A 14467-nucleotide genomic window follows, 5' to 3' on the forward strand; every position below is an offset into this window, starting at 1 on the left:
GAAAAGGTTTTTTCGAGTTATCTCGCTTAAAAGTGTTACAAGGTAGGAATATATTTGCATAAATGGACGTATCTCGACGTTTTACGTCGGGATTAAGCGTTTATTTGGTCGCTGGAACGTTTTCTAGAAACGGAACTATGCGACGGGACGTTGGGACTTTGAAGAAGTTCGGCCGGTGCGAAAAGACCGAAAAGGTTTTTTCGAGTTATCTCGCTTAAAAGTGTTACAAGGTAGGAATATATTTGCATAAATGGACGTATCTCGACGTTTTACGTCGGGATTAAGCGTTTATTTGGTCGCTGGAACGTTTTCTAGAAACGGAACTATGCGACGGGACGTTGGGACTTTGAAGAAGTTCGGCCGGTGCGAAAAGACCGAAAAGGTTTTTTCGAGTTATCTCGCTTAAAAGTGTTACAAGGTAGGAATATATTTGCATAAATGGACGTATCTCGACGTTTTACGTCGGGATTAAGCGTTTATTTGGTCGCTGGAACGTTTTCTAGAAACGGAACTATGCGACGGGACGTTGGGACTTTGAAGAAGTTCGGCCGGTGCGAAAGGACCGAAAAGGTTTTTTCGAGTTATCTCGCTTAAAAGTGTTACAAGGTAGGAATATTTTTGCATAAATGGACGTATCTCGACGTTTTACGTCGGGATTAAGCGTTTATTTGGTCGCTGGAACGTTTTCTAGAAACGGAACTATGCGACGGGACGTTGGGACTTTGAAGAAGTTCGGCCGGTGCGAAAAGACCGAAAAGGTTTTTTCGAGTTATCTCGCTTAAAAGTGTTACAAGGTAGGAATATTTTTGCATAAATCGACGTATCTCGACGTTTTACGTCGGGATTAAGCGTTTATGTCGTCCCCAAGACCTTCTACAAAGTTTCGATTTTTTCGTTGGGACTTTGAAAAATTTCCGTATCGAACACGTTTTTTCGAGTTATCTCGCTTAAAAGTGTTACAAGGTAGGAATATTTTTGCACAAATGGACGTATCTCGACGTTTTACGTCGGGATTAAGCGTTTATTTGGTCGCTGGAACGTTTTCTAGAAACGGAACTATGCGACGGGACGTTGGGACTTTGAAGAAGTTCGGCCGGTGCGAAAAGTCCGAAATGGTTATTTCGAGTTATTTCGTTAAAAAGCGTTATAAGGTATAATTTTTTTGACAGGGATCGTTATATCTCTATTAAATACAATCGGATTAAACATTTTTGTCGAATTTTTTGAAAAATTAGCTTCCGTCGGACTGATACGACTGGGATATTTTTGCAATTTTTTCGTTAATTAATGTTACAAGGTATATATCTTTTTACATATTTCGTGTTATTTTAACGTGTTTTAATCGATTATAAAGTTATTTTTCGTCCATAGTCGATAAAACTGTATGTTTACTGATGCAATTTTTCGGTGAAAAAAAAAATTAATTTTTTGGTAAAAATGCATTTATAATATGTTAATAATGCTTGTGGTAAAATATTTCGATGGTTGGATATCGCCTTTATATAGTAGTTATTGAACGTGCGAGCGACTAAGTTCCAGCGTCCCTTCCGAACGGTACGTTGCTACGGAGGTTTTGCACCATAAGCGCGCGGCCGCTAGCCCGACCGGCGCCGGCCTTCCGGCCGGCCCCTTGGTATCTATAAGAGAAGCGTCGAGCCGGACGGTTCGGTCGGAACAGCGCTGGGCGCGTGGCTATTCTACGGCCTCGGTTGAGAATTCAGTCACCGCTCCTCGAGTCTTAGTGTATTTTACGCTATTTCTCGACTGTTCCTCCGTTCTCGTACTGGTTTTTTCTCTACACTGCTGCGCCGCGGGTCGAAGTCTAGGACGTAATGACCGTTAACGTGGCAAGCTTCCCCTTAGTCGGGAAGCTGGTGACCTGTGTGCACGTATTTGACAAAAGTTGGATGCGTGTGTGCTTGTACTTACGGAGTAGCCATTCTTGCAGAGACCATCGGTTGTAAGCTATTTGTAGCTGCACGATGGTCCTTTTGGCGTTCTGTAGAGTGCGTTATCTTCTGGTAACGCGTCTCTACAGAGGTGTTGAAGCTTATAAAAGAATATTCTTACGGTATGTCCAGCATGCGTATACGTGCTTTACCGCTAAGTTATATTCTACGAGAGAAGTTGGAGGAGAAAAGTTACAAACAGAAATAATTCTGTGAAGTATGAATCTTTGTATCGATATATGATGGTGAGAGAGGAGGAGAATTAAAGTGGCTGAGTGACGTTGTTACTGAACCATGGAACGTTGCTCTCTAAGTCATATTACATATATATATAAAATGAAAAGTCTCGTCGTACGGTGCTTACGTCCCACCTACGACACAGAGAGAACTTTTAAACGAAAATGCTGGTTTTTGGGAATATATTATAAGATCCCTGGTTGATCCTGCCAGTAGTCATATGCTTGTCTCAAAGATTAAGCCATGCATGTCTCAGTACATGCCGCATTAAGGTGAAACCGCGAATGGCTCATTAAATCAGTTATGGTTTCTTAGATCATACCTACATTTACTTGGATAACTGTGGTAATTCTAGAGCTAATACATGCAAACAGATTCCGACCAGAGATGGTAGGAATGCTTTTATTAGATCAAAACCAATCGGTGGCGGATGGCTCGTCTGTCCGTCCATCGTTTGTTTTGGTGACTCTGAATAACTTTGTGCTGATCGCATGGTCATCTAGCACCGGCGACGCATCTTTCAAATGTCTGCCTTATCAACTGTCGATGGTAGGTTCTGCGCCTACCATGGTTGTAACGGGTAACGGGGAATCAGGGTTCGATTCCGGAGAGGGAGCCTGAGAAACAGCTACCACATCCAAGGAAGGCAGCAGGCGCGCAAATTACCCACTCCCGGCACGGGGAGGTAGTGACGAAAAATAACGATACGGGACTCATCCGAGGCCCCGTAATCGGAATGAGTACACTTTAAATCCTTTAACGAGGACCAATTGGAGGGCAAGTCTGGTGCCAGCAGCCGCGGTAATTCCAGCTCCAATAGCGTATATTAAAGTTGTTGCGGTTAAAAAGCTCGTAGTTGAATCTGTGTGTCACAGTGTCGGTTCACCGCTCGCGGTGTTTAACTGGCATTATGTGGTACGTCCTATCGGTGGGCTTAGCTCCTCGCGGGCGGTCCAACTAATATCCCATCGCGGTGCTCTTCACTGAGTGTCGAGGTGGGCCGATACGTTTACTTTGAACAAATTAGAGTGCTTAAAGCAGGCTACCTTCGCCTGAATACTGTGTGCATGGAATAATGGAATAGGACCTCGGTTCTATTTTGTTGGTTTTCGGAGCCCCGAGGTAATGATTAATAGGGACAGATGGGGGCATTCGTATTGCGACGTTAGAGGTGAAATTCTTGGATCGTCGCAAGACGGACAGAAGCGAAAGCATTTGCCAAAAATGTTTTCATTAATCAAGAACGAAAGTTAGAGGTTCGAAGGCGATCAGATACCGCCCTAGTTCTAACCATAAACGATGCCAGCCAGCGATCCGCCGAAGTTCCTCCGATGACTCGGCGGGCAGCTTCCGGGAAACCAAAGCTTTTGGGTTCCGGGGGAAGTATGGTTGCAAAGCTGAAACTTAAAGGAATTGACGGAAGGGCACCACCAGGAGTGGAGCCTGCGGCTTAATTTGACTCAACACGGGAAACCTCACCAGGCCCGGACACCGGAAGGATTGACAGATTGATAGCTCTTTCTTGATTCGGTGGGTGGTGGTGCATGGCCGTTCTTAGTTGGTGGAGCGATTTGTCTGGTTAATTCCGATAACGAACGAGACTCTAGCCTGCTAAATAGACGTAACTTATGGTATCTCGAAGGCCCCCGGCTTCGGTCGGTGGGTTTTTACTACCAACGTACAAACAAATCTTCTTAGAGGAACAGGCGGCTTCTAGCCGCACGAGATTGAGCAATAACAGGTCTGTGATGCCCTTAGATGTTCTGGGCCGCACGCGCGCTACACTGAAGGAATCAGCGTGTTTTCCCTGGCCGAAAGGCCCGGGTAACCCGCTGAACCTCCTTCGTGCTAGGGATTGGGGCTTGCAATTATTCCCCATGAACGAGGAATTCCCAGTAAGCGCGAGTCATAAGCTCGCGTTGATTACGTCCCTGCCCTTTGTACACACCGCCCGTCGCTACTACCGATTGAATGATTTAGTGAGGTCTTCGGACTGGTGCGCGGCCAATGTGATAAGCATTGCCGATGTTACCGGGAAGATGACCAAACTTGATCATTTAGAGGAAGTAAAAGTCGTAACAAGGTTTCCGTAGGTGAACCTGCGGAAGGATCATTAACGATATAACACAAAAACTTAAAGAATTTGACTTGAACACTTGAAAAATACGAAACTGTATAAGTCGGTAAGGAGCCGTACTCCTCCTATATCGACGAACCAAAGTATATACGACGTATCAACAAGCTATATACTTTAACAAAGAACAGTTAAATTCGCCCGGAGCGTGGCTTACTCCGTTGGCAAAATGATGAAAAGACATAAGGAGGAGACGACCCTCCAGCTACGAAACTATATGAAGAGAAGGTGGCACTCTCTCTCGATCATCGGGATGAAGAGATACATATATATATATATATATATATATATATACATACATAAACGAATTCGAGGCGCCTGCGTGAGGTCGTACACAGAAAGACCCGCCGTCTGCGAATATTATGATTTTATAATAAAACTATAAATGGGAACTTGAGCTTTCGAAAATTAAACTTTGACACGAATATCGAACGAAAAATTACGAATGGAAACCACCCGTAAAGAGAAATGAGATCGAGGCGCTTGCGTGAGGCCGTATACAGAAAGACCCGCCGCCACGATCTCGTATTTTTTTTTTTGCGTCGTGGAGACCGTACAAACGAATAACAAAATCTCTAAAGTGCCTCGTGTCGGAGAGATCATGCTCGCCTATTCTCTTCTATGTTTCGTGGTCTGTGTTGCGTTTGCTCTCCTCCTAGCAACGGGACATCGAAGACTCCTCTTTGGGATCGAACGAAGCGACTAAAACGAGTCGACGAGAGCGAAAGTACGAGTAGCGAGTCGCGCATGTAGAAAGGATACCGACATATCTTCGAAGGTTCTCTTCGAAGATCCATGGATACCTTATGCGCGTCGACCTTTCGTCTCTTTCACCGCTCTCGGTCGTTCTCGAAACGTGCTTCCTACCCATAGGGCGTGTGTTCTTCGTATGTCGTTTTGTTCGAAATAACGAAACCACTTGTAACATACTCGTGGATCGGGTAACCTAGAACGAAAACGCATTGCGTGGATGTTGGCCCGCTATGATAATGATGATGATGACGATGACTATGATGACGATGCGTAGCAACGATTCGTAACTAGTCTAGCCGAAGTTGGTTCAGAGGGGACCGCAGGCTGTCTACCCTCGATGTCGTGAGTCGGACACCCGTGCCGTCGCTAGAGTTTTTTCAAAGCTCGGCTTCTGGATATTGGGAAGAAAGACCGCTCGAGGACGACGGCTGCGCGTGCGTCCCATCGAATTTTTTTTTTTTATACCACCTGAACGACTAAAGTTTCGTCTAGTTCGTCGCATATAACCCGTTCAGAGGGGACCGCAGGCTGTCTATCCTCGTTGTCGTGAGTCGGACACCCGTGCCGTCGCTGAAGTTTTTTCAAAGCTCGGCTTCTGGATATTGGGAAGAAAGACCGCGCGAGGTAGATGGATGCGAGTCCCATCGAATTTTTTTATTTTTTAAAAAAAACAATCACCTGAACGGAGATGTGTTCTCTTTCGTCGATTTTTCACGCTTTGAGTCGTCGCGATCGCCATCCGTTCGGAGGAGATCGCCGACTTCGAAGCCTCGATGTCGTGAGTCGGACACCCGTGCCGTCGCTAGAGTTTTTTCAAAGCTCGGCTTCTGGATATTGGGAGGAAAGACCGCTCGAGGCCGAGGGTCGCGCGAGTCCCATCGAATCTTTACATCACCCGAACGATGGAGGCGCACGCTCTTTTTCTTGAATAATTGGACGAGAGGAATGCATATCGTATTATATATACACACACACACATATATATATATATGGGCTAGCCACCGTGCGTATTTCTTCGCGAGATCGTGTGCTGCACAGAGGATTCAGAATCGGGTGTTATATCCCCGTCGTTTCCTGACGAACGGAGCTTCGATCTCGATGGTTGTTATATATCATAATGTACTTTTCGCCCGGCCGGCGGACGCGCGTATCTTCGCGCGTTCGTCGGATTTCATTTTCGAACGTTTTCGTGTCGTCGATCTTCCGGCGACTTCTGCGCGTCCGATTCCCGTTGGTCGGTCGTGTCGGATCTCGGCTTCGCTCGAACCGAGTATTAAGAGTACATGGAGTACAAGAGTTTTAAAAAATATATGAAAAGATTACCCTGAACGGTGGATCACTTGGCTCGTGGGTCGATGAAGAACGCAGCTAATTGCGCGTCAACGTGTGAACTGCAGGACACATGAACATCGACATTTCGAACGCACATTGCGGTCCACGGATACAATTCCTGGACCACGCCTGGCTGAGGGTTGCTCACGTAAACCTAAGACTGCTTGCGTTGCGTGTCGTTCCTCTCTATCTGTCTCTCTCTGTCCCTTGGTGCCTTCGACAACCCGCCGTCGTTCTTACGATACGTAGAACGTTTCAGAGTCGGAGGAAGCGCACGAAGAAGGATACGAACAAGAGCGGACGCGAGAGAACGTACGCGACGTACGAGCGATTGTTGGACGCTCGTCGGCGTTCGTCGCGGTCGTGTCGAGACCGTGCAATTCGTACGCATGCTCGATATATAAACTATCGTGTTCACGGGAGACACTACGAAACTCTACCTCTGTCTCTCTCTGTCCCTTGGTGCCTTCGACAACCCGCCGTCGTTCTTACGATACGTAGAACGTTTCAGAGTCGGAGGAAGCGCACGAAGAAGGATACGAATAAGAGCGGAGAGAACCGTCACGGACCTGCGTGAGTGCTAGCGGCGTCGTGAGTCGTCCTTTCGTACGACCGCCCGCTTATGCACCGCTTCGTGTCGGTTATCGAATATATTATATATATATATATATATATGTCGGGTTGGCGTTACGATTAGAGTTAGGGTTAAGGGCGTAAACGAATCCCTATTGACACTAGACGTGATCACTATGCAATAGAGGAGATATTTACTAGTGCAAACATGACCATGTTGGAATTGGACAAGTAATCGCGATAATTTGATACTCGAGAAGCTAATGACAATGATCTTAGGCTCAATAACGAATCCACGGTCAACGGGATGACGAACTCTACTCTTCTTTAGCGTCTAAGTTGTACTCAATGTTAATGCATGGGGCCATCACTACGTATCCGAGAGTTACTTGAATCGTCGTCGAGATCGTACCGGATAGTCACTCTCCGTCTCGACGATGCCGTCGAGGAAAACTATAATGGGTGGGTCTAAGGACATGAGATCCTCGGATTCGTCAAAGAAAGCTTTCGTTCCAAAGGTGAGGGAAATTAGCGCTGTTGCTAATTGGTCGATCTCCATATCGGCGTTTTGAAAGAGATGCTGGCCGCCCTTGAGGGGAGGTTGTTGACGGGGGCATCGTTCGTGGAAGATAGGCTTCTCCTATCGTCCCGTAGTTGCAACAAGGACTGTTTGTCTAAATGAAGAACTTTGCTTGACTAAATCTTAAGATTTATTGCGGGTCCTCAAGTTAGCTAAACATACTGCGGAGGTATATTGACATCTGGAGATCATCTTACCCGAAGGATAGGATCTGCGTGTGGCGAGCCACGGAACAGAAACCTTTGAAATATTTACTGCCACGTGTCGCTACGGCTATTTCTTTAAAGGAGAGGTATAGAGTTACTCTGTGCCTTTGTTAGATAAAACGTTCATCCCTTGACCGCGGCTACGTTCGGCGACTGGTTGTCGCCTCGAGCCCAAGCTCACTATCATAAACCTCGAACAATCGGAGCGACATTTGTTTAATCTAAATTACGACATTACGGTATTCCCGAGAATCCAAGGAGAGGTTCCGGTGTTTTTCCATCTCCGACACGGCCATTCTGACTATCACACGTCCTCGGGTGCAGCTACAAGATTGAGTCTTTCTAACATTAGGTTCGGTACAATTAGCATGTCTACAATTTAACTTAATGTCTAAATAAGCTGAGGGTCCGGTGTAACAACAAAATTTTGTTCGGAGGTTTGACAACAAAAGGAATAGAAGAGCACATGAATTAGTAACGTTGTAATTAGTATTGGAAGTGCTAGTTGCATCCTGTGGGTTATCAGTCGGGTCATAACGGCGAAATGGACCAGTCTCGATTTCGCACCCCAATGGATCTCGTTTTTCTAGATCGCACGACCGCACCAAACTTCGTAACACTATAGCTCATGGTGCGCGTGAACACATCACTTGCCCCTTAGTCGAGCTTCATAACACTATAGCTCATGGTGCGCGTGAACACATCACTTGCCCCTTTACCAAGCTTCATAACTCTATAACTCATGGTGCGCGTGAACACATCACTTGCCCATTTACCAAGCTTCATAACTCTATAGCTCATGGTGCGCGTGAACACATCACTTGCCCATTTACCAAGCTTCATAACTCTATAGCTCATGGTGCGCGTGAACACATCACTTGCCCATTTACCAAGCTTCATAACGTACTCCGTAAGGTGCTACGGTCTTTGTGCTAAGGATCTTCCGAGATCGAGGTGCTCATGTCGTCGTGGTCACTGTTATTGCCGTCACTACCGACGTCCAACTCAGCGGGAACGCGACTGTCCGGCATTTTTCTTAATCTGTCGTGACTGTTTTTATACGATCGTTTGCCGTCTAGCGTTTTTAAAATATATCTATCTCGTTCCAAAATCTCGGTTATTACGAATGGACCCTTGAATTTTGGCTCTAGCTTGGTTTGGTTTCTTTTCTCATTTTTTGCGTAGTACGAAATCGCCGAGGTTAAACCTAACCACTTTAGCTTTGTTTCTATCAAAACTTTCTTTGTTGTACTGGGCTTTACTCTCTATGTTCTATACAGCCTGCTGTCTTACATCAGGGATATCGACTTCCTTTTCTTCGATATTGTCGGGTAGTAATAGGTCGTACGGTCTCGCTGTTCTACCGATTAGTAGTTGTAAAGGGCTCGAATTAGTCACGCGGTTGGTGGTGCAGTTCAACGCTAGCTGTATTTCCCCAATCGCGTCTTGCCACGGCCGCCCGGTCGTTTCTACTGTCGTGAACGTATTTTCAATGTACGCATAACACGCTCTACCTGTCTATTGGCTCTATCATCGGTCGCTGTCGGGTGAACTTTAATTCGTTTGCTTTCGCAGAATTCTCGAAATTCATTACCTTTAGAACATCTTTCCTGATCTGCTATTATCCGGCAGGGACTTCCGAATAAAATATAGCGGGTTTAAGCGCTTTAATGGTGTTACGGAAATCTATCTTACGAGTACGATGCAGGTATACGAATTTAGTGAACACATCGATCAAAACAATGACGTACTCCTTTGAATCGCTTTTACCACTCAACTTGCCTGTTATGTCCATGTGGACCGTATGCCAGGGTATGCTGGTCTTAGGTATAGGATGTAGTTCGGCTTGTATCTTACCTGAACTAGCTTTCGAAACTTGACAAGCATGACAGTTCTCAATGAATCGGCGAACGTACTTCGCCATCCCTTCGAACCAGTAATACTCGTACAGTCTCTCGAGCGTTTTCTCCCAACCTAAGTGCATAATTGACTGGTGCACATAGTTAATAACGGACTATCTAAAACCTCTTAGGACTATAGGTAAACAGAGAGTCCTGCCTTTTCTTTGTATCCTACGGTAAAGAGTACCGGACCGTAATTCGTATGTATTCGCGATGTCTTCCGCGAGCTCATCGTTTTGCAATTTCTTGACGATTCCCAAGGTTTGAGAATCACGACGTTGTTCGGCTAATCGCCAGTATTCCGATATTTCGGCCAGATTGATTTCTTTCTCCGCAATTTTATCAATTTTACGGTGGTCTAAATCTACGGGGTTTCGCGAGAAGAAATCTACGTGGGCTGTCCGTTTACTTTCCAGATACATAATGTCAAAAAACAAAAGTCTGCAAGTAGGCCCATCACCGATGGTCCCTGTCATTTAAATGTACTTTGTTACTCGACGCTTTCGACGAGTCGCAATCCGTGACGACAAGAAATTCCCGCCCATGTAGATAGTGACGGAAACGCTCGACTGCGTTTACGACTGCTAACGTCTCTAGTTCGTAGGAATTATACCTAGATTCTGCGAGGGTAGTTCTTTTACTGTAATACTCTATTACTTTGCCTTTACCTTCGACTTGATGCGTCAAAATCGCCCCGTAACTCTCTCCGAGCTAGCGTCAGTATGTAGTTCTATCGGGTAATTGGGGTCGAATATCATTAACACCGGCGCGTCGGTCAGGGCGGAAACTGCCTGTTGTCTTATTTTCTCGTGCCTATCTGTCCAAGTTATATTTCTGTTATTCGAGATGAGCGCATACAGGGGTTTCATTACCTGTGAGAATTTAGGGATGAACTTTCGGAAGTACGAAGCTAACCCTATGAACTGCCTGAACTGTGTGACGGCTGTTGGCACAGGAAAAAGCTTAAGGTGTGTATTTTACCCGGGTTCGGACGAACTTCTTCGTTATGAATTACATATCTCAAACAGAGCACCGATGTCTTTAGAAAAGAACAGTTCGCAATGTTAACAGAGAATCCTGCTTTTACGAGGGTATCTAATACGGTGTTCAATCTTCCTAAAGCTTGATCTATCGAGTCGGCAATAATTAGAACGTTATCGAAATAAATAACAACGTACGAATGAGCGAGGTCGCCTAGGGCCTTGCGAATGGCCCTCCGAAAGACGGACGGCGCAATTTTTCAGTTCAAACGGCATCGTTATCTACTCATATTGTCTGTCGGGAGTAACGAACGCTGTATACTCCGCTGAATTAGGATAAGTAGGAATTTGGCGAAACCCGCTGGCCATATCCAGGCTAATAAAATATCTCGCCTCTTGCAATCTCGCGACTTGATCCGCAATAAGGAGTAAAGGGTACCGATCCGCGACGGTACTTTGATTTAGTTCTCGGGGATCCACTCATAATCTATCTGAGCCGTGTTCTTCTTCACGAGTTACGTAGGGCTCGCGAATGGCGAATTACTAGGCCTTATGATCTTTGCTTTAATTAAAACGCTTATTTTCTCACGTACCGCTCTTCGGTCCTCCTCGCTAAATCTATAAGGACTTCCTCGTACGGTGATGTTAGGATCAATTAATCGTATTTCTAACCGGCCTGTATTTACGCGAATACGTAAGGAATCCGTAACGAATGAATCTTTGAATTTGTCGAGAAGAGAAATTGATCGACTTTTATTATTACCATGTACATCAATGTCAGCTTCATTAACGACGATCTCGTTTGCAGTGGTTTCCTTACAGACATTAATTATTTTTGTTTTACACATAGCGAGGCTATTTTGTGTAATGTTACGTCAAAACCCAGACTTAGAGTTCCACAACTAATCGCGATATCATATTTTAGATAACTATCAGCAAGGACATGAGAAATTATCTTCGATGTAAAAATCATTAATACACACGATGAACAAATGGGAGGCGTATGTTTAATACAAGTATTTCCTGCTCCTCGCATTACTAATATGTCAGTCATTCTTTTGCCAGAAATCTCGAGGTCACGGACTCTTTAATTAGTGAACGCTCGGCTCCCGAATCGGAGTAAAAATGGAAACGACTCACCCAGATGACTTGATCTACCCGATGATGCTTCCAGTACGTAGAAGTCGACTCGCCACTCGTTATTGAAATTATGGTTTTCTTTCATAATCAGGTTAACAGTTACGCCCCGTGCAGCGGGGTCGGAACGTGCGATTTTAAGGGTTAAAACGTGGTAGCGAAAACTTGTTAGGTTTCACACTCGATTTTGCACTAGCGACTGGGTTACTCGCGCACGATGGTCGTAAGTTCTAACACTGTTATAATCGGCACTGATCCCACTTCTGATGTCGGGTTGGCGTTACGATTAGAGTTAGGGTTAAGGGCGTAAACGAATCCCTATTGACACTAGACGTGATCACTATGCAATAGAGGAGATATTTACTAGTGCAAACATGACCATGTTGGAATTGGACAAGTAATCGCGATAATTTGATACTCGAGAAGCTAATGACAATGATCTTAGGCTCAATAACGAATCCACGGTCAACGGGATGACGAACTCTACTCTTCTTTAGCGTCTAAGTTGTACTCAATGTTAATGCATGGGGCCATCACTACGTATCCGAGAGTTACTTGAATCGTCGTCGAGATCGTACCGGATAGTCACTCTCCGTCTCGACGATGCCGTCGAGGAAAACTATAATGGGTGGGTCTAAGGACATGAGATCCTCGGATTCGTCAAAGAAAGCTTTCGTTCCAAAGGTGAGGGAAATTAGCGCTGTTGCTAATTGGTCGATCTCCATATCGGCGTTTTGAAAGAGATGCTGGCCGCCCTTGAGGGGAGGTTGTTGACGGGGGCATCGTTCGTGGAAGATAGGCTTCTCCTATCGTCCCGTAGTTGCAACAAGGACTGTTTGTCTAAATGAAGAACTTTGCTTGACTAAATCTTAAGATTTATTGCGGGTCCTCAAGTTAGCTAAACATACTGCGGAGGTATATTGACATCTGGAGATCATCTTACCCGAAGGATAGGATCTGCGTGTGGCGAGCCACGGAACAGAAACCTTTGAAATATTTACTGCCACGTGTCGCTACGGCTATTTCTTTAAAGGAGAGGTATAGAGTTACTCTGTGCCTTTGTTAGATAAAACGTTCATCCCTTGACCGCGGCTACGTTCGGCGACTGGTTGTCGCCTCGAGCCCAAGCTCACTATCATAAACCTCGAACAATCGGAGCGACATTTGTTTAATCTAAATTACGACATTACGGTATTCCCGAGAATCCAAGGAGAGGTTCCGGTGTTTTTCCATCTCCGACATATATATATACGTAGTGTTGTCCTCGTGACCGATTTTTTTTTCATATCAGCAGATTTGCATACGTTTGCAGGTTTTCGATGAGCACGATGTCCGCGCCCCCGACGTCGTCTTAAATGAATATTATTTTGGCGAGACTGAGAGAAAGCAAATATGGGAACTCGGTCGAGAGAGGAGAGAAGGAGAACAGCCTCAGATAAAAGTAAACTTGGTAACGGTGCGGAATTTTGCCGTACAACCGTCTTTTCTTAAGACGTTTTACTCGAATAGCCCCAGGGATCTAATGCCCACTCCGTCTCTTCGTGCGTAGAGATATACTCTGCGCGAGCGACTGACAACGACGAGGACCGTCGCATCGATGGGTCGTCGTTGCGTTTAACATACTCTGTGCTTGTAATTTATCCCCGAAAGAGAGCCGTAGATCCGGGAACGCACACGTGATTTCTTCGAGCGCTGATGACTTAGGGAGATGATCCCCAGGCGTTGCGCGGAGATCGGAGAGTACGCGTTACTTGTATCGGGACGAATTTTCCCCGTCGTTCGCGTATCTCTCTGCCCGCCGGCCCTGGCCCAAAGCCACGTTCGTCGGAAATCGTAGAAATCGTGTGCGAACTAGCGCGTGTCTATGATCGGCTACGGGTGTTTTACCAAGCTCGAGGTGTTGCGCAACGTTTCCGTACCTGACGAAGATGCGCACGAGAGTCCGTTACAAAGTCGTTGGATGGTCGTCGTCGTCATGCCAGAGAGAATCTCTGGACACGTACAGGAGAAGAGATCGTAGACGAGGAAGAAGACGATCCCCTTTGGCGAGGCTGGAGTGAAACTTTGATTTAATTAAAGACGAGGTATACACGCGCGTACGACGTGATAGTCGTGCGCGCGTGTGATTTTTTTTAAGGCAATTCGGCGCTACAAGTACTCGAAAAACAGAGAGTGTTGGTCATCCCATGCCTTTTCGGCGTCTATCGCTGGACCGCGCATCCTAACGTCGACGGTCGTCCAGTCCCCGAACACACCACAGTGTACGTCTCGCTCGCTTTTCCACTTGCGTGCGTTCCCGTGCGTTTTCGTCGTCGTCGGTACAGAGCAAAGAAACTTTGCCGTTTCGATCTCTGTGCCGGCAGAAAACAAGGAACCGCTGGAATTTGTCGAGAGTAGAGAAACGGCTGTAAGAGACTGAGGACGGGCGTTAAAAATCACCGACGATCGTTTTAGGATGTCTGGCGTGAGTCTTAGCTCGAACATGATACGACGTACGAAGAAAAGGGCACTTTGGCGCGATGCTTAAAACGCTTCTCTGGAAGGAAAGAGTGTTCTCGTTCTATTCGAATTTTTATTTTTTTTTCTCTTTGAGGCGATTTTCGCATATAGAGATAAAAAAAATACCACCTTCTCTCGTACTGGAGTTTCATAGCTTTGTTCGAAGTGTTCGCGCATACACGGCAC

At 45.8% G+C, this 14467-nt stretch overlaps 2 non-coding genes across 2 annotated transcripts; both read left to right on the forward strand.

The window, feature by feature from the left end:
* The first annotated feature begins 2379 nt into the window (after positions 1-2379).
* On the forward strand, positions 2380-4302 carry LOC126927845 (small subunit ribosomal RNA). Its single transcript, XR_007715970.1, has one exon. It is a non-coding gene; the product is annotated as a small subunit ribosomal RNA (ribosomal RNA).
* A 2091-nt stretch (positions 4303-6393) lies between these two features.
* LOC126927843 (5.8S ribosomal RNA) lies at positions 6394-6548 on the forward strand. The gene has a single exon (XR_007715968.1). It is a non-coding gene; the product is annotated as a 5.8S ribosomal RNA (ribosomal RNA).
* Positions 6549-14467: the final 7919 nt, after the last annotated feature.

Source organism: Bombus affinis, unplaced genomic scaffold (genome assembly GCF_024516045.1).
Source record: "Bombus affinis isolate iyBomAffi1 unplaced genomic scaffold, iyBomAffi1.2 ctg00000280.1, whole genome shotgun sequence".
Lineage (NCBI taxonomy): Eukaryota > Metazoa > Arthropoda > Insecta > Hymenoptera > Apidae > Bombus > Bombus affinis.